The sequence below is a fragment of the Camelus bactrianus genome, chromosome 2 (assembly GCF_048773025.1).
Source record: "Camelus bactrianus isolate YW-2024 breed Bactrian camel chromosome 2, ASM4877302v1, whole genome shotgun sequence".
NCBI classification, from domain to species: domain Eukaryota; kingdom Metazoa; phylum Chordata; class Mammalia; order Artiodactyla; family Camelidae; genus Camelus; species Camelus bactrianus.
In genome coordinates, this window is record NC_133540.1 from 48453566 (window position 1) to 48473166 (window position 19601).

General features: G+C 35.3%; 1 long non-coding RNA gene and 1 other non-coding gene across 2 annotated transcripts in view; both read left to right on the forward strand.

Moving 5' to 3' along the window:
* The window catches only part of LOC123616184 (uncharacterized), a 187111-nt gene that overhangs the window by 106711 nt on the left and 60799 nt on the right, over nucleotides 1–19601 (forward strand). The window lies entirely within an intron of this gene.
* Nucleotides 18453–18525, forward strand: TRNAA-CGC (transfer RNA alanine (anticodon CGC)). Its single transcript has one exon. It is a non-coding gene; the product is annotated as a tRNA-Ala (tRNA).

Sequence of the window (19601 nt, forward strand, 5' to 3'; positions counted from 1 at the left end):
AAAAGTAATTGAGCCATCACATAATATGAAAATAATACTTTAATACTAATATTTTAAGTATTTAATTATACTCTAATAAACTGGGTACAAGATCATAGATTATATTTTTAAAAAGCTATAATAGAGAACAATGTAAGTTTATGACCTTAAATTATAACTCACACAACTTCAAGCTGAAGAATAAATTACAGAATTACACAAATCAAAAACTGGTTTGAGAAAAAAAGGAAAATGACAGCAGTAGCATGCTACTTCATCCTACCCCACAGTCCCTGTTAATTCAAGGAAAACAAAAGTGAATAAAGAGAGAGTAAGTAGAGAATCAGTTAGGATGCTCTGACCAGTAACAGAAAGTAGAATTCAAAACAGTATGAAAATCAGGGAAAACATTTTACATTTCTTTTTACTTGGTCTTAAATAAGAGGAAATATGAAAGAAATGCAGTGATTCTGTGATGTCAGAAGAGAGCAAGTTATCTTTAATCTTCTACTCGGCAGTTTTCTCTGTGGCTAAATCCCCTCCTGGTTGCAAGATTAAAATCACACTTACCATCCACACATGCAGACATGGTCATGTCCTGGGAAAGGAAAAGGATAATTAACCCCTTATTCATCTCTCTCTCTTTTTAACTGAAAAATATTTTATAATCAAAATCTCTCCAGCAGATTTCTCTTCAACTTACTCAGTCCATCAGTAGAGAAAACTTACTACCATACAATAAAAATAAAGTAAGCATTCTGCTAATGAAGTTAGGAAAATAAAACATAATAAAGACTAAGAATTAATAAAGATGAACGAAGAAAATACTGATTTTTTAAACTGCAAAACAGCAGAATGATAAATAATCCCCAAATGTATTTTGCTATGTGTCAAACCCCAGTAATAGAAATGTGTAAATACACAAAATTAAAAATAAAAATGGAGATATAACTAAGGCTGTAGAGCATTTTTTTTAATTATAAAAGGTACATAACAGCATACATATAATGAAAAAATACAGGAAAAATTAGTTTTCTATTCTACCAGCAATTGTTAGTTTAAAAACACAAGGAGAAAAAGTTCAGAGCAACAGGAACTCATAAATTGCAGATAGATGTGGAAAATGGTAAAATCACTTTGGAAATCCGGGATATGTGTGAAGGTGAACATACACATTCCCAGCAACTCCACTCCTAAACATGGAGCTAACAGAAATCTGTACACCGAGAGACATAAAAGCATGTTTAGAGCAACATTGTTTGTAGTAGCCCCAAACTGAAAACAACCCAAATGCCACCTACAGTAGAACAAACAAACTGTGGTTTATACATATAATGGAAAGAACTATCGCTGAACCCGACAACAAAGCAGAAATATAATGTTGAGCAAAAGAAGCCAGACACACAAGTATGCATGCTCTCTGACTCCAGTTACATGATGTTCAAAATCAGGCAATAGTGGTTACCCTAGAGGGACTTCACGACTGGAAGGGGACCTGGGATAGGCATCTGGGGTGCCAGCAATATTCTCTCTCTTTATCGGATGGACATTACCTGAGTATGTCTGTAGAAATTCTTTGAGCTGTACATTTATTATTTTGCAGATTTCTCCACATATGTTAAACTTAATTTTAAGAAATTACTGAAAAATTTCCAAATGTTGGTTTCAAAATTTTCCACCACTTACTAGGTGTATTGCCCTTGGAACGATATAAAAGCCACTTCAAGCCTCAGTTTTCCCATTTCTGTATCTAGGATAATGATTGTGCCCTCTTTATATGGTTTTTGTGAGGAGTAGATAAGATCATTCATGTGAAATGCTCAGCACAGTGTTTGGCGTCTAGTGAGAACTGAGTAATTGACAGTATAATTGAGAATTATTAGCAATCTATTTATAAAACCTATAAGGAGGAAGGAGTAACATCTTACTAAAGGACTTGAATGACTTGACTATATTCAGAAATTCCATATTTATAGATAAGATGTAGATAGATGTTTATAGGTGATATTTAATGTGGTTGTAAATAGGGTCAGGAATAGATGGGGATATTTCCTGTTATTAAATAACACATGTGCATATATTTTATTGAGGTGTAATTGACATGTAACATCATGTTAGTTTCAGGTATACAACATAATAATTCAATATTTGTATATATTGTGAAATGATCACCACAATAAGTGTAGGTAACACGCATCACCATGCACAGGTACAATATTTTTTCCTATAATGAGAACTTTTAAGATCCGCTCTCAGCAACTTCCAAATATACAATACAGCATTATTTACTTTAGTCACCATACTGTACATTAAATCTTAATGGAATATGATTTTAATAAAAATTCCAAATATTTTGGGAACTTAGGCAAAATTTTCTCCAGTTCATTGAAATGGATAGAAATAACCAGTCAATGGTTGATTGACCAAGGCAAGAGTTATATTTGTGATTATTTCTCTGTTTGGCAGTGCCTAGCCCAGTTCCTCAATAAATAATTTTCCAAGCAAGAAAGAAAAAAGAAGGGGAGGGTATAGCTCAGTGGTAGAGTGTGTGTGTAGCATGCACAGGGTCCTGGGTTCAATCCCCAGTACCTCCATTAAAAATAAACAAATAAATAAATAAATAATTACCTCCCCCTCAATTTTTTTTTCAAAAAAGAACATGAAGATATAGTTGTAATCTGTAAGATCACTGCTTACGTCCAAGTTCAGATAAACCATAAATGATGCTGAGATAAGCATTCGGAAATCTGGCCTTCCAAAAATAAATATCAGATTTTGGCAAAATACAATAGCTGAAGAGGGGGACTTTGATACATTCCCAATATGTACATCTACAAATCAGTATCAAGGTTTTAAACATAATCTCTTATATGAGGGAAATCGGTTTCCAAATGCAACAATAATTCATAAAGATGCAAACATAAAGGCAAACTAAATGTTCAAAAGTAGAGGGTATACTTAAGTGAATTGTTATATTCTTTATAATTTACTAAAATTAAATATTATTAATTGAATTATTTTAAAATCAGAATTATTTACTAATCTTTAAGTATTTAATGACATGAAAACATTGCTGACATATTGTTAAGTAAGCAAAATTAGTAAGTTTCATGTTCAAATACATATATTTTATAAATATATGCAAAGATAAAAAGAGGCTAAGAAAAGATATAGTAGAATCCTTAAGACTAATTATTTGTGTATAGTCAAAGTATAAATACATTTTTACTTGTGTTTTTTTCCTATGTTTTCTGAATTGAGCATGTATTACTTTATTAAGTAAAAAATTATGAAAATGCTCCTTTCCTGAAGAAACAGCAGAAAGCTAGAAAAACCACAGAACAACATCAGATGCTTGTCGAATTTTATGTCCATTCTAAAGTCTGGTCTTTTTCCTTTTTACCATAATTTTAACCTTGTGAAGTCGTTTAATTTCTCTGTTTTGATACATGTAAAATGACAAGATCATTAAGTTAGTTCTTACCTGTCTAAAGACATAGTAAATAAGCCTTTAAAGCAATACATATTAAAATTCCCAAAAGGAGGCCAAATGAGGGAAAAGAGTTGTAAACTTTTAGAACTGCATGGAAAAATAAAGATAGTTTTTTTTTTTTAAACCTATAGCTCCTTTTCTTGTCTGAATTTTGGTGTCTTATGTGAGATAATACTGCAAGCCAGTAGCAGAGCTGCAGTAAAGCACTCAAATCATTAACAATAACTAATATTCAAATAACTCTGTTTTTTAATAGTAATATAATTGTAACTTCTTTTCAAAGTCACTACCTTTTATTACTATTTATTAATATGCATTTTTTCAGCCAGTCATTCCACAAGTATTTATTAAATGCCTAATATGTGCCTGGCTCTAGGTTGTATGTTGGGGCTGCAGTAACGAGTCTGTTCAGAGCTCATCTGAGGATGATCAGTAATGGAGCGCCATGCCAAACACTGGGTGCCAAATGTTCTTCCACAGTATAGCCTAAGTCACAGGTCCTTCTACCAAGAGCCCCGTGACACAGTAAATAGAAAACAAGCAGAGAGGTGCCAGAAGACTGGGGTCCTTTGTCTGGCTTCCATTTAGGACTAACATTGAAACATGCATGACAAATTAACTTTAATCTTAATCTTAAAGATTTCCCAAATCTGGTTGCTTGACTTGGTATCCATTTCAAATTCTGATTTTCTGAAATAAATGAAGTCCACACCAAGCCCTAAGACATGTCTGTGGAATGAAATTGGTATTTATTAATAATAGCTTTTGTTATCTAATTGAGATCATCAAAAAAATTTAAAATCATCTTCCAGAATTCTTGTTTCTTTCTACATTACCAACTAAACCTTTAAAAGAACAGAGGAGTATTCTTTGGGTTTTTAATTTAGGGCATGTAGTGACATGATCTTGTATTTTGATGGTTTATTCTTATTTTATAAATAATAAGGAAACATAAATTGTATTCAGTTATAATAATTGATAATTTATCCATTTCAAGTCTTTACACAGTAAAATAAAGTTATATAATTGTATTAATTGGCATTACAATATTCTACTGAAAATATTTCTCCCTCATCTCCTATGGGCCTTCCCCAACACACATGACTACCGACCCAAAGAAGTATAACAGTAAGAAAAAAATTACTGTTTCGTTTTCTAAAACCTACTACAAAATTCAAATTTTTCTCAGTATCTGTCACTCACTGTATAATTTTAAGAATTAATAAATCAAAAATTATGCTATGGAATATTGTATCTTCTATATGAATTAGTATTTTAAATTGGCTTATTTTATTTGTTGATTTGTAGGTATAATTAACATATTGTGGATATACTTATTCAGATACGTGTGCTGTTAATATTCTTCCCATGTGTGGCATGTCTGTTGATTTTCTTAGCAATGTTTTTGTTGAGCATAATTTTTAAATTTATCTTTTTCTTAAAGTTAGTAGGTTTTTGTTCTTTGTTTGTTTGTTGAAGAAATATTTGCCTTTCCCAAGGTCACAAAGATACTCTCCTACATTTTTGTCTATAAGATCTATGGTTGTGAATTTTATGTTTAGATTTATTAACCATCTCAAAAAACCAGGGGGTAAGAAGTTAGACAGCAGTTTTCCCATATTGATATACAGTTGTTCTGGCAACATTTGTTTAAAGTCCTATTCTTTTTTTTTTATTAGTTATTTATTATTTATCTGGTACCTTTTCCCAAAAGTCAAATGACCACCTATCTGGTAGTTTATTTCTGGCCTCTACTCCATATCAATGCCAGTACCACACTCTATTGATTAACACATGTATACAGTAGGTCTTAAAATAAAATAGGGTGAGTACTCTTACTTTGTGTTTCCTTTATCAGACTTGTTCTGGCTATTCTAGATCAGGTCTTAGAAGCTGCTTCTAGCTGCCTTCCATGTGGCCTCTCCATAGGCAGTTCATGACATAGCTGTTAACTTCTCCAAGACCAGTAGGAGAATCTTTCCAGTATATGCTGGCAAGGCAGAGTGACCTCATTAAGAGAAAGGCGTCTCATCACTTTTGCCATCTTATTGGTTAGAAGCTAGTCTTAGTTTCTGCTCAGACTCAAAGGGAGGAGATAATACAGGGCACAGTGCATTGGGTTTAACTTAGGTTGTGTCTGCCACAACATTTTACGTTAAATTTATTCTTGAGCATTGTATAATTTCTGATGCTACAGAAAATGATAGTTTTAAGCTTTCATTTTCTAATTTTTGGTTGCAAATATATAAAATATCATTGATTTTTGTGTTTAGAATGTGTATCCTGTGAACTTTCTATATTCACTTATTAGTTCTAGCACTTTTTTTGTAGATTCCATAGGGGTTTCTATGTAAGCAGTCATGTCATCTGCAAATAACATAATTCTACTTCATCTTTTCCTATTTTTATGTCTGTTCTTTATTTTTTTTTTCCATTCTGTACTTTCTAGAACATTTACTGCAATGTTGAATGGGAATGGTGAGAATGGGCATCCTTCACCTCTTCCTGATCCTTGGAGAAAAGTTTTCACTATTTCAACATTGTGTGTATTAGATGTTGTTTTTTTGTTTTTGTTTTTGTTTTTCACAGATTCCCTTTATCAAGCTAAGGAAGCTCCTTCAACTCCTTCCATTGTTGGAAGAACATTTTTCACTGTAAAATTGTTGAATTTTGTCTCACCTTTTTTCTGCTTATACTTCATAGAATGACAAACTTTTCTTGCTAAAACCTGCTCATATTGCATATTCTTGAGCTAAATAAAAGATTATTGTTTTAAACTATTAATTTGGGGGTGGTTGATTATGCAGCAGTAGATAATTGGAAGGTTTGGGTGCCCAGATGTGGGTGCTATCATAATAAAAATCTGATGTATATGTCCTTGGTTTGGGGGCATGCTGTGTCAATACAGGAACTTAGTGTTTTAGGAGAAGCAAGTTTAGTATGTTCCAGCCACTGAGTAAAGCCCAGTGCAGCCATAACAGAGTGGGTGAGGGGGATGGGTTGGAGATGGTGCTGCAGAGGTAAGCGGGGCCAGATCACATAGAGTATTTGAGGCAATGTAGAGTTTAAATTTCATTCTTCTCACAATGGCAAGCCATCGGGAAGGTTTTCCATCAGAGAACTGATGAGATCTAGTTAAAGTTTTGAAAAAGACACTATTAAAAAGCTGCCATTTAATAATGAGTTATAAGAGTAGACAAACAGAGACTAATTAGAAGGCAGTCTATGTAATCCAGGTATGAAATGATGGAGTCTAGGACTAGAGTGTTGAGGCAGGAGGAGATGGGAAATGGTAACTTTATTTTAAGCATGTTAATAAAGACATACTTTCCTGCATTCCATATGTGCTCCTCTATTATGCAGTGTTCTCTTTAGGAATATCCACACAAGTAAATGTAAGTAAACTCTTTAAGACCTCAATTGCTTACAATCATGTTTCTACTTTTCTTTGCCCAACAGAAAGCTCATGGCCAAATTTGTGGCTCAACCTTAGGAAGTTATAACATGTATATCTGTGCACTATTTTTCCCATTGCTCTCATTCATTTCTTATTTCTATCATTGTTTTCTCCAGCCTGATTTTTATTTTGCTTTAAATTGCCCAGATTTAGATTTAGATTGCCCATTGCTTAAAGTGGACTCAAATTCTGTATGGAATCCAGTGATATACAAACATGTGTATTAAGTAACTTTAAATATATGAGTCTAGAAACCATGGAAGAGAAACTTGGTTGAGATTGGCCCGGGCTATGCTGGACCCACTAGTTTGCCACCTGTTTTCTTGAAATAGTCCCAGACATGGGAGCTGATCTGCCCCTCTCACATGAAGACAGTTTGGTAGCAGGCATGACTCTGGACCTGGGCAGTAGCTATTAGTTACTGTCCTAATATAGCTTCTTTTCTTTATCCCTTAACCTTCCTTAGACCCTGGTAAAAATTAGATTTGGTCTGAATATGTGGGAAATTACAGAAGAGGGGACTACCCCAGGGGATAGCAGTGTTTCTTTCTCTAAAACTGAGATGATGGTCACTCTGGTGATGGAAGATAGGTTTTCCAGCAAATGCCAGACTCACAAGAGGGACTAGTTAGTTAGCTACCTAAAAGGATGGTCGAGCAAGATGGCAGGAGCATAGCTGGTTGGAAGTCTGTTTTTGAGTATAGATAATGCCAGAGCCTAAGGACTTCTCAGATCTAACTAGGGGATGTTTTATGGGATTAACATCTGACAACAATAAAACTAGTAAATGTTCAGATCACAGTAACTTAGATTAGACACAAAGAAGAAAGACAAGAGGGAGGAGGGAGCAAAGAGAAGAAGGAGAGGTTGGAAGGGGAGAAAGAGAGGTAGGTGCAAATCTATCTGTACCTATGTACACTACCCTGTGTATAAGCACTCCTCTCTTTTGTAGATGTTTCCGTGTGTTTTTTCCTGTATATTTTTCCCAAATGGATGCTAGCCTAGATATTTCAGAGTGAATTATGACTTTTTCTGCATTTAAATCCATAACCCTGCCCTTGCAGTTTATACCTGAGAAACATAGACCTATTTAGAATAGGGTGACATGATCGCCCACCCTAAGGTCATTGTTCTTTTTTGAAGAGGCAGCCTTTGAAATAAACAAATTAGTAAAGCAAAACACAGATACTTTCATCTGCCAGATCCAATGTAGTAATTTAATAGCCATGAGATTATTTAAATAAGTAAAGTCTGTAAAAATATCATTATAAAGCCATTAGTTTCAGCATTTACTTAGAAAGTAATATTGACTCCGACAGAAACAATGATCTGGGATTTGTTTGGAAATTATGTTCTCATTCATGGGAAAAAGTTTTGCCTAGTGCCTGGTATAAGCAAAGAATTAAAAAAGCATAAGAATCAATGATGATTTACCAGTTAGTGTTATAGATATTTCACAAGTATATACCACACTTATTTCTGTGTAGATACTTATGCCTTTATTTTTCCTCCTCCAGTAGACAATCCCCTTTCTTTAAAGAAAAACTTATGTTCTAGCACTACCATGACTAAGATCTTTATGAATTTTTCAACCTCAGTTGAGATTTATCTCTTCTGAACACCACACAATCCTTAGGCCACAGTAGAGGCTTTCATTATATCCTTTTCATATAGCATTTATTGTTCATATAAGTTTGTTATATCTTCCCCCAGTGTTGCTGAAATATCTGCGATGATGACACCCAGGTCTTGGGAGATCTTAATGAGCTATGTAGAAGATAAGCCTATACACTATTACAAAAATTAAATGCTATTTTAAGACTTTTTTAAAATCCAAAATACCAATGCATATATTGTATTTTTTTAAAGCTATCAAAGATACCAACATACTCAAAGTAAAGGAACCAACCAGTCTCCCCAAAACAACAACAATGATGATAATGACAGTTACTGTTTGTTGAGTGCTTACTATGGCACACACCGCTTAGCACGTCATATAGATTAGCTCACACAGTCCTCACGACAGCCCATGACTTGGTTACTATTATGACTTTTGATATTAGGCACACCTACTTGGAAATTCATATCATCATCAGGTAACTTTAAAATTAGTTTAAAAGGATACGTAACTGCAACATGAACTGTAATACCCTGATGTCAGTATGGCATCCTCTTTCCATGGGGAGAGACAGGATGACATGACCCAGTCTCTTTCCTTGATCATTATTATTTCCTTACTTCCTCTGAATTTGAGCTTTGTTAGGTCTTCTTTTCCTAATTCCTTTAGATGGTAAGTCAGGTTGTTTATTTGAGGATTTTTTTGTTTCTTGAAAAAGGCCTGTATTGCTATAAACTTACCTCTTAGAACTATTTTTGCTAAATTCCGTAGATTTCGGAAAGGTGTGTTTGCATTTTCATTTGTCTCAAGATATTTTCTGATTTCCTCTTTGATTTCTTCACTGATCCATTGTTTTTTTTAGTAGCATATTGTTTAGTTTCCATATGTTTGTGCTTTTCCCATTTTTCTTTCTGTAATTAATTTCTAGTTTCATACCATTGTGGTTGGAAAAAATGCTTGATATAATTTCTATCCTCTTAAATTTGTTGAGAGTTGCCTTGTGACCTTGCATGGGATCTCTCCTGGAGTATGTTCCATATGCACTTGAAAAGAATGTGTATTCTGCTGTTTTGGAATGGAATGTCCCGTAGCCATCTATTAAGTCCAGCTGGTCTTATTGTGTCATTTAAGACCACTGTAGCCTTACTGGATGATCTGACCATTGATGTAAGTGGGGTGTTAAAGGCCCTTCTACTATTATTGTGCTATTGTCAATTTCTCCCTTTATGTTCTGTTATTATTTGCTTTATAGATTTAGGTGTGCTTGCACTGGGTGTATATATGTTAACGTATCCTCTTCTTGTATTGATCCTTTTATTATTATATAATGCCCTTTGCCTTTTGTTATAGACTTTGTTTTAAAGTCTATTTTGCCTGATATATTTTCCCCCACTTTCTTGCCATTTCTGTTTGTGTGAACTATCTTTTTCCATCCCCTTGCTTTCAGTCTATATGTGTCTTTAGCTCTGAAGTGAGTGTCATATAAGCAGCGTATAGATGGATCTTGTTTTTTAATCCAATCAGCTGCACAGATTGGGACTGCCCCTGATGTGCTGCCTGTGTAAGAGCCAGCGGTGATCACCCCTGCCGTGCTCAAAAGCCAACCCAGGTCTGAGTTGCCTTGGCATCACATGGCAAGCTCTCTTCCTGGTTGTTGCAGACTTCAGTGTGCAGTGCAGAGCTGCAATCTAAAATAAGCAAGACTGGAGCATTCACTCATCTCAGGCTGGGGCATGCACTGGGGTGTTCATGGGAAATTGGGCAGTTTGCAATCTACCCTCTCTACCCTGCCTCAGGAGCAAGCCAGCACTAAAGCACTCCTCACAACTGGAGTCAAAGCTTCCCACAGCCTTCCTGTTAGTCCCAGTGGCCTTCCAACCAGCCAAGGGGGCTTGTCTGCTTGTCTTTCCTGTGTCAACCCCAGGACTGGAGCAACCAATATGTGGCTCATATTGCTCAATCCCCAGGGCAAATCTCCACCCATGTTTCTTCCCTTTTCATCTGATGTCTCCTCCAGGGGCACAGGCCCAGACCCGATCACTTCTCTTCCTTTCCTATCTGATTCTGTGAGGATCTTTCTTACAGCCTTGGTTTTTGCCAGTCTCCAGTTAGTTTTCTGTGAGAATTTCTTCACATGTAGATGTAGTTTTGATGTGTTTATGGAGGGAGATGGGTTCCACATCCTTTTTACTCTGCCATCTTGATCAATCTCCATAATGTATTTTAAAGACCTGTGAAATGCAAAACTTGGGGACTCTTTGGTACAATAGAAAGTGCATGTGCTTGGTAGTCATACAAGATGGGACTTAACTCCCAACTCTGTTACTTACTATTTGGATGACTTTGTTTAATAACTTAACAACTCTGATTTTTAATTTTATCACACCCAAAATGGGCTTATTAGTGACTACCTCAGAAAGTTCTTGTAAAGATTGTGTGAAATTGTATTTTCAATGCACTTAGCATGGGCTTGTCACTTAGGCAACCAAGACTATTATTGTTGTAGTTGTTGGTTGGGTGGAATAATGGTAGCAAAGATAGTAATATTAACAATTGTGCCTTTTTTTACTATTGCTGTGGGAAAAAAGCAAAACTTTTTGTTACTAGTCACATGGAGAATTACAGAAACAAAAACTTCATATAACAGTCATTCTCAATAGTGTACTTTTCTTTGTCAGTTACTGCTATGGCCAATCACTTTTGCATACATAGATGGATTGTGACTTCTGATTAACTCTTTCCAAATAAATTCAACTCATATCAAGAGATTAAGCTAACTCATATGTGATTAAGCTAAAACATATGTGATGTTGGTTTCTGCTCTCAGTGCAGTTTTAAACTGTTAAACCCACACCAGCTGCTTTCATAAACCAGCGGTCCTAATCACCCAGTATCACTCCTGAAGGCACGTTAGATTTAGAAGGAATGTGATAACCAGCATGAATTTTAGATTTTAAGCAGATTTATTTCAGTTTCTAATCAAACTCATCCCCAGCATTTCCCACTCTTGGGCAAAGAAATTTAAAGCAAAGAAAATTGAGCTCAAAGAACTAACAGATAAAAAATTTTATGCTGACCATACCAAATCATATCCTTCATTTCTACTTATGTACAAAACTCCTCAAAATGATTGTCTTATCATCTCCATAGTTTAAATAATTTTTTAAAATGATCTTCCCCTCGTTCAAAATAGAAACATGACAAAAATCAAGGAAATACCTTACAGCTTGCAATTTCCTTGAGATTTCTTATAAATAACTGAAATAATTCATTTGAGTCTAAAGATGGGAACAGTAATATACACTGTCTTCTAAGATTTCATCCCAAAATAATACATCTAAGTTAAAACTTACTGTGTTGTAAGCACTACTTTCCAAGAGCTTTACATGTATTAACTCATTTAAAGCACATAGTAATTCTAAGAGAGAGATGATATTATTATACCCCGTTTTTTTCCTCATTTTTCAGATGAGAAAACTAGGACATACAGGCTTAAGTATTTTGAAATGTGGTAAATATTAAAGCCAAGATTCAAATCCAACAGTTTGTCTCCTTGACCCCTCACTCTTAATGCTTATTTTATAATGGTTTAAAAATTACAGATATTAAGAATGACATTCAGGGATTATTTTAATATAAAAGATATCCAAGTGATTTTAAATCTCATTTTATTTTTTGTATATCAACAAGGTAGCTAAAAAATCACAGAGTTAACAGTCCCGCTAACAGATGGTACAAACAAAGCCGCTCTTTAACAAAGTAACTTGAGCCTATCTTAAAATTTCAACTTTTTTGTTTCACTCCTTTTGTCCTCACCTTTTTCTTTTCTTTCCTGTCTTTTCAAAGGGGTTTTAAAGTGCCTGTTTCAATTTTTTTCCATGTTCCTACTCTTAATTGTCATCTTGTACATGAGGGTTTTCAGTTGCTATGGATGTATGCTGTTATTTGCTTCTGGAAATTTTATTACTTGATTTCTCTTAGTTTATTTCCTTTCTACAGTGTGTTTCAATTATCTCCTTCTCAATAAGTATGTTTGTATAGCTAGTTTAGATTTACTGGTGAATCTTAGAATGTCTAAATGAGTCACCCAGTTCATCATCCCAGAAAAAGTACAAGATATTGAAAGAAGAAGAGATCCTCTACTTGCTGCTTTTCTGAATCGCTCCATCTGCACCCTCACCTCTGACTTCAGTCCTACCCCATGTGAGGGAATGTGCTGATTAGAGTTTCATCTATCTTTTAAAGTTCACATACAGGAAAGAAGAAATACTTTATGTATGTGTATTGCTGTTTTAACCTGAATATTCAAAAATACCTGGCTAATGCATACACTAGACTCAGGTTTAAAATTCTCTGGTTAAATATATACAATATCCAAGGAAAAACTAATCAAGGGAAGAGTTCAATCCAAAAGAAAGATCACATGAGGATGGACATGCCTAAGTGTGAAAATGCCAGATCTTTCCTTATAATACAAAATGACAGCATGCAAAAGCCTTTACTGATTTTCAGCTGTTAAATTCATTATCTTACATAATGGGCTTTCCAGGTAAATCAGCAGAGGGATGTAAAATTGCATAAATTTGTTCACCAGGTTGTAAATGTGCCAGAGTAGCTGTTTTTCAGGTATTCGAGTTGACCCAATAGCTGAATGCTCACTTGTGTTAGTAGGTAATAAAATACTCACGGCTGGACCTCCTTCTGGTCAGGTGCCAAGCTAATTATCTATTACCTGATATTATCCAGGAGTCCTCTTTATGTACTTCTGGTGCAAGCAGGTAAACTACTTAATCCTTCCTCCAAATACACTAATCTGAAACTAGTCTAGATAAAAATAAAAGTGAATAATAACCATAATTTTAAAGTAAATCACCAAATAAGTTCACTGACATAAGTCTTGAGGCATTGCTAGTGATCCAGTGGAATGTTCCTTCTGTCATTTCTTATACTTGGAAGCAATCTATTGAAAGAGGTGAGAACAAAACAAGGCTAACTGATCCATCAACATGATTACTGACAAAAGAAGAAAACAGGTTTTCCAATGTTGTGTTCTCACTTTATTACAGAAGAAAAAATGGCTCAAGATTACATAATTGGGAATGAAGGAACCAGGAAGAGATCTGAATCACTATGACTTATTGGTTTTTTACAACCCTTATTGCACTGAATAGCTGCTTCTTTTTATATCATATTGAGTACTGCTATGTTTAAGCCATTATAAAATCACAAAGTTGAACTGTGGAAATGGCTCTAAGTAGACATTATGATCTGGATACCTATTACAAACAGTATTTATGCAGAAGGAAGAAATTCTTAAGAGATCTGAATAAGCCTGTCATTCGTTTGCTTACTTATTACTGAACATACATGAGCACTATTTCCTTTCTTTATAAGTGTATTAAATTTGGAAGAAACTAGTACTGGAAGTATACTATAAGATACACTCATAATAATTACAACAGTAGACTTCAAGGCAGTGTCTATGAGAGGCTTTGGTGTGCTTGGATTATACTAAACAAACCCTGAACAAACAAGAATAAGATTCTTATGGATGTGTCGCTTTGTTGTAGCTCCTCGTGGCCCATCTAAAGTGCTTATAAGCAGGTGAATTTTACATCTTCCTGAATTAAACATGTTATTCTGTTTTAAATACATTATTTGTTTCTATTGTACAAGTACTACTTGATTTGCCATGTTTAATTTTTTAGTATCTTAAACATGTATTGATTTAATTCTAAACACCAAGTATTATTATACAATACTTCCATTACTCTAGACTGCAAGTAATCCCCCTAATGATTCAGTTGAACTGGAGATTTGAAAAATAAAAACAGACTTAAAGGCATTAAGAGAGTGATAGAATGATAACTTTAACTCATAAAAGGGTACCAATTTCACCAATTTACTTAGCTAAGTGATATCTAAGACTAGAAAATAATATTTAAGATTAATTTTATTTTTGTGAGTTTGTTTTATTTTTAATGTAGTTTTATCAATACAAATTTTCTGTTAGAATAGCAGGAATAAAAAATGCCTATTATTGATTAAATCCTAGTTACACTCTTAAATTGAAAATGTCATTTAAATTTAAGTGTAATTTAATAAATATTTATAGAGACACTGTTGAAGACACATGCTCGGAAGTTGATGGTAGGAGATGGCTTATAAAAAAACGTCATAATAATCCAGTTTTTAAAAAAATAGAAAATCATGTACTTTTATGATTGTTTCAGGATGTAAATTTCAGTTGTATGTTAATTCATTTATCCAATGTTTATTGAATACCACCTCTCCTTCAGGCTGTGTAGGCACTGGGGTCTCTAACAGTGAATTGAACCCAGAATAGTGCACTACACAAGTAAAGTTAGGTCTGCACACAGTACAAAAATGGCATGAGAAGCATTTAAAAGTAAACCCAAGAGAGCTGAAGTCAGGAAAGAGGAAATATCTGGCTAGGGGCATCAGCTCTTCCTGAAGGAGGAAGCATTTAATTTCGAGCTTGAAGGATGGCTAAGATTTCAACAATTAAAGGGAGGAGGGCTTTCCTCAGAGTTATAATTAACAGTATGTGCAAAGGCAGGAGGTAAGAACTCAGGAAGTATGCAAGAAGAGGTAGCATGGGGGATTTTCTGGCTGTGATATTGTGTATTAACCCATACTATCATTTATACTTCTCAGACGAGATGATGGGTTGAGTGATTTCTAAGCAATTAGGAAATTTGAGATCCTTTTTCTCTTCTTCTTGGTAAATTGTTTCCCTGTTTTTTTGTTTTTCTTTTTTTCATTCTCAGTAGCATATTAGTAAGAACCAATTCCATTCTTGTTCTGCTCTGATCCATTTCTGTATGGCAGCAGCCAGAGATTCTTTAAAATGCAGATGTGAGGATGTCACTCCTCTGCTTAAAACTCATCAATGTTTTCTCCTTTTACAGTTCCTGAAATAAAATAAAATAAAGGAAAAGAAAGAAAATAAAATCTAACAAAGTATTGTCTGACTCAGAGCCTCTGAAGAAGTTCTTCCGTCCACCAAAAAAACTTTTCCTCCCAATTTGCCACACTAGTTATGATTTATCATCATTAGAAATCAATAAATGTCAGTTTCTTCCCTGATTCATCTAATCTAAATGAAGTTTTCTTTTAATTCTCTCTTGTGGGGCTCCTAATCCTTTTCTTTTTTCCATTACTTATCACAACTTGTAACTGTTTGTCACTTACATGTTTACTTATATCATGATACTCAATACCCGTTCCCAGATCTTCTATCCAAGTAGAGTAGAAGCTCCATTAAAAAGGCATCATTTTATAATATATATAAAATAGATAAGCAACAAATTTATACTGTATAGCACAGGGAAATATATTCAATATCTTGTAGTAACTTACGATAAAAAAGAATATGAAAACAAATATATGTATGTTCATGCATGACTGAAGCATTGTGCTGAACACCAGAAATTGACACAACATTGTAAACTGACTACACTTCAATAAATATTTATATATATATATATGTATACCCCAAAATAAAGGCATCATTTTAGGTGTGATTTACCATTGTGGACCCAATACCCAGTGTACCATCTGAAGGTAAGATGGTATGCAACAAACATTGGTTGAATAAATCACTTTACATATCCTGAAATCATTTTTCATATTCTGAAGCATAAAAGTACATGATTTCTTTAAGTGGTTTATTATGATTCCTGTTTTCATTAAAATCTAAGCCAGAATTATTACTTGCAATTAAAGGGAGAAAATATTTCTTGAGTATCAAACTCTCTGTCAAAGTAAGTTTAGCATGTTGATTTGATGAGCAATATTCTTTTTATATTCAGCTTCAATTTCCCAAGCATCTGGGCATCCAGCAGAAAGTCTTTAAAGTTATAACAATACATTTCCTTCTGCAGCTCTGGAAAGCAGAATACACACACACACACACACCACACACACACACACAGCTCTCTAAGTATGAAGGTTGGCATTCCACTTGGTTGTTAGTCTTACAGCCACAGAAAATGGAAATGAAGGGCCACAGAGAAGAAAGTGAAAGTAGGTAAGGAAGGTAAATGCTAGATTCCATTTCAGCTATTCCTGAATCATATTAAATTATGGAACCAGAGTAGCTGAATCTCATCGAAAGCTAGGAATTATATAGTGTGGCAGATCGGATTTTCCAAAAATCGATCCTGTCTTCCATTCTCATTTATAACGTGACCTTTACTCTGATCAAAAAGTGGGGTCTATGAACCGCTTCATTAAATAAGGGTGGGCTTCACACTCACTTGGAACCAACAGAATGAGACCCACGATAAGCTGCATTACTTGCGAGGCTAGGTCAGAAAAGGTCGTCCCGTTTCTACATACATTCATATTACAACCCGGCCACAGAAGGAAAGTGATGAAAATGAGGTGAAGATCATCTCCCGGGTTCTCACATTTTTCTTTTTCTTCTATAACATGTTCTTGGCTAAAGAGATGAAACTTTCCCCCCCTTTCTCCATCATCACTTTCCAGATTTCATCATTTCAAAGCAGCCTTGCCTTTGAGTCTTCCCAGCTGAGGCCCCAGGCAGTATGGAGCAGAGTCAAGCCTTCCAAATTCCTGACCCACACAATTCATGAGCATAATAAAATGGTTGTCGTCTTACATCGCTAAATAAGGGGTGGTTTATTAGACAGACAAATTTTACTGTTTAGCATGACATACAAATCTCTTATGATTTAAATTACCTTTATAGTGTCATTTATTTTTTAGCCAAACTCACCTTGGTCATAAAAAGTCAAAGTTATCGTACTTGTTCTTTGGTTGAGACTTCTGTTTTCATCTCTGCAGCATCATCTAACTTGAGCTTGCTCCTCACAAGAGATGGCGTCTAACCCAAAAACTCAGCTCCAAAGTTAGGGGCTGCTGCCTGTGGGCACGTATCACGGAGTGATAACTATGCGTTTTTCTGATTTAAGTACTTTTCAGATTTATCCTCTGTGCACTACTGGAGACCATACTTTTCACTCCAGAAAATCTTAGGGCTAACATCTCGCTGAAATAAAACTAGGCTTGCTCAGCTTAGAGGGTATTGATTCTGGTCTGTTTAGCTAAACTTTTCCTTTCTGGATGGGTGGTGCTTCCTTGCCTTACATGACTCATTTTTCCATAATATCTAAAGTATTTTAAGTTTAGTAGGCTGTCATAGGTGACACGGCTCATACGGGGATTACAGAGCAGAAGCAAACCTGTACACTGAGCCTCCCTTCTTTTCAGGTCCCTCCTAGTGGCCAACTCTGCTCAGAACTACTCCGACCCACCTTGTTCAGCAGGTTCCTCAGCCCTTCTAATTGGAACCTTGCCTGAACATGACAACCAGTTCCTATGTCCTTCTCTCCAGCCCTGGCGTCTGCAGTTTTGCCTAGCTGGATTACTTGATATATTTATCCATCCACTTACGAAAGTAAGAAAACCATCTTGTTTCTTTAACAGATGTGGATTTGCTTACGATCACTAGATCTGTTTCTTTATCTGTGAAAGAGTTAGACTAGATATGCCATAGTTTCTACCTCGATAGAACTCATGCACTTGGAGTTCTGAGCCAGCAAGCACGCTGAGGCTACCACGCTGTTCTGAAGCCAAGCCACATGGAGAGACCAATTAACAGGCGCTCTGGTTGCCCGTCTTGGTTTTCCAGTCCTCCCTACCCAGAGACCAAATATTTGAATGAACAAGCCTTCAGATGATTCCAGCTTCTACTCCTCAAGGCAGTCCTAAAAATTGAATCTGATCATGACTCTCAATTTTTTCTGTTGAATAACCTTAACCTTTAGGATTTTCCAATGATATGTGCTCTAGAGTCATGTAGAATTATAAGCATACCAAACACAAAATTATCTGTACCATATTAAACTTGCACTGGGGGAGGGTATAGCTCAGTGGTAAAGTGCGTGCCTCGCATGCACAAGGTCCTGGGTTCAATCCCCAGTATCTCTGTTAATAAATAAATAAATAAATAAACACAATTACCACCCCCCCCTAAAGACCTGATGAAATAAACTTGCAGTCAGCATCGTATTCAATTTGCAGGTGAATTTTTTGCATGGGTTCTGTCTTTGTGCATGTAACTTGCACTTTAGTAGCAATAAATAAAGCCATAAACATGCAATGAATAATTTTTCATTAGTTGTTATTGGAATCATGGCTTAAAGTTACTTCATTTTTAATTATCCATTGAATTTTTTATTTATAATCATTCTTAAAATTCTCCACCCAGTCAGGTTGAGACATGCCTCATGTAAAGGGCTAAACTCAGGCAAGACAGAATCAATTATCTGTTCAGTTTCAAACTCCAAAAACAATCTTTTGAAGCTCATTTTAGGTATAAAAAATGTGAAAGATATGACTTCCAGCTGTAAGAGTCAGATTTTGTTGAGAGGAAAAAAAATAGGATAGAGACTTGTATTAATCATGTTTCTATTTAATTTCCTATAATTAATGATGCTGTGAAATTTGGGTCCTTGCAGATACTGGAGAGGCTGCCCCTCCCAGGATTAGCTAATTCCTAGAGATAACAAATGACTTCCCTAAGGTGTGGTTTTCATGTGCAAACTGACCAATCCAGAGTCCATACTCTCCTACTACCTCCTTTATCAAGCTCTCATAGGTTGAGCCACTATCCCTCTGCCCTAGAATCACCTCAGGGCCAGGTATCAGGCAACTAGGGGTGATCCCTACACCCCAGAAATAGTCACACACTCTGTGGAAATAGTCACACCAGCCAATCCTAAACCTGTTTGGCCTGCTTAGCCTGCCTTGCCCATTGCTTCCATGAAAACCTTACTTAAAGCTTTCGTCCATGCTTCCCCTTGTTCCTCTGCCTCCTGACCGACCCGGGTTCTTCCCCATGTGGCCCCATGTGTGATGGCATGCCTCTTGTTTCTAAGGATCTGTGAATATGAACTTACTCCTTCAGGACAATCATTTCCATGTCTGTGTGTCTTACTATGTCTGATAGAAACAAATTATAGGCACTTTTTAGAACAAGATTCTAGAGGTCAAACTTTGGGGAA